The sequence below is a fragment of the Mytilus trossulus genome, unplaced genomic scaffold, assembly GCF_036588685.1.
Source record: "Mytilus trossulus isolate FHL-02 unplaced genomic scaffold, PNRI_Mtr1.1.1.hap1 h1tg001121l__unscaffolded, whole genome shotgun sequence".
NCBI classification, from domain to species: Eukaryota; Metazoa; Mollusca; class Bivalvia; order Mytilida; family Mytilidae; genus Mytilus; species Mytilus trossulus.
In genome coordinates, this window is record NW_026963658.1 from 15001 (window position 1) to 17050 (window position 2050).

Consider the following 2050-nt stretch of genomic DNA (forward strand, 5'->3'; position numbering starts at 1 on the left):
CGCACGTTAGACGCGGACAGGCTATCGCGGGTCTCTCGATCATCCAGGCCGGCAAAGTATACCCTCGGTAAAAAATTTTTACGAGGGTGAAATTTTCATCGTGGTGTCGCACGTTAGACGCGGACAGGCTACCGCGGGTCTCTCGATCATCCAGGCCGGCAAAGTATACCCTCGGTAAAAAAATTTTACGAGGGTGAAATTTTCATCGTGGTGTCGCACGTTAGACGCGGACAGGCTATCGCGGGTCTCTCGATCATCCAGGCCGGCAAACTATACCCTCGGTAAAATTTTTTTACGAGGGTGAAATTTTCATCGTGGTGTCGCACGTTAGACGCGGACAGGCTATCGCGGGTCTCTCGATCATCCAGGCCGGCAAAGTATACCCTCGGTAAAATTTTTTTACGAGGGTGAAATTTTCATCGTGGTGTCGCACGTTAGACGCGGACAGGCTACCGCGGGTCTCTCGACCATCGAGGCCTTCAAACTATACCCTCGGTAAAATTTTTTTACAAGGGTGAAATGTTCATCGGTAAGCCGCACGTTAGATGCGGACAGGCTACCGCGGGTCTCTCGACCATCGAGGCCGTCTAACTATACCCTCGGTAAAAAAAATTTACAAGGCTGAAATGTTCATCGGGAAGCCGCACGTTAGACGAGGCAGGCTACCGCGGGTCTCTCGACCATCGAGGCCTTCAAACTATACCCTCGGTAAAAAATTTTTACAAGGGTGAAATGTTCATCGGGAAGCCGCACGTTAGATGCGGACAGGCTACCGCGGGTCTCTCGACCATCGAGGCCGTCTAACTATACCCTCGGTAAAAAAAATTTACAAGGCTGAAATGTTCATCGGGAAGCCGCACGTTAGACGAGGCAGGCTACCGCGGGTCTCTCGACCATCGAGGCCGTCTAACTGTACCCTCGGTAAAAAAAATGTACAAGGCTGAAATGTTCATCGGGAAGCCGCACGTTAGACGCGGACAGGCTACCGCGGGTCTCTCGACCATCGAGGCCGTCTAACTGTACCCTCGGTAAAAAAAATTTACAAGGCTGAAATGTTCATCGGGAAGCCGCACGTTAGACGAGGCAGGCTACCGCGGGTCTCTCGACCATCGAGGCCGTCTAACTGTACCCTCGGTAAAAAAAATGTACAAGGCTGAAATGTTCATCGGGAAGCCGCACGTTAGACGCGGACAGGCTACCGCGGGTCTCTCGACCATCGAGGCCGTCTAACTATCCCCTCGGTAAAAAAATTTACAAGGCTGAAATTTCCATCGGGAAGCCGTACGTTAGACGCAGGCAAGCTACCGCGGGTCTCTCGACCATCGAGGCCGTCTAACTGTACCCTCGGTAAAAAAAATTGACAAGGCTGAAATATTCATCGGGAAGCCGCACGTTAGACGAGGCAGGCTACCGCGGGTCTCTCGACCATCGAGGCCGTCTAAATATACCCTCGGTAAAAAAAAATTTACAAGGCTGAAATGTTCATCGGGAAGCCGCACGTTAGACGCAGGCAAGCTACTGCGGGTCTCTCGACCATCGAGGCCGTCTAACTGTACCCTCGGTAGAATTTTTTTTACCAGGCTGAAATGTTCATCGGGAAGCCGCACGTTAGACGAGGACAGGCTACCGCGGATCTCTCGACCATCGAGGCCGTCTAACTGTACCCTCGGTAAAAAAAAATTTACAAGGCTGACATGTTCATCGGGAAGCCGCACGTTAGACGAGGCAGGCTACCGCGGGTCTCTCGACCATCGAGGCCGTCTGACTTTACCCTCGGTAAAATTTTTTACAAGGGTGAAATGTTCATCGGGAAGCCGCACGTTAGACGCGGACAGGCTACCGCGGATCTCTCGACCATCGAGGCCGTCTAACTGTACCCTCGGTAAAAAAAAATGTACAAGGCTGAAATGTTCATCGGGAAGCCGCACGTTAGACGAGGCAGGCTACCGCGGGTCTCTCGACCATCGAGGCCGTCTAACTATCCCCTCGTAAAAAAAAATTTACAAGGCTGAAATTTCCATCGGGAAGCCGTACGTTAGACGCAGGCAAG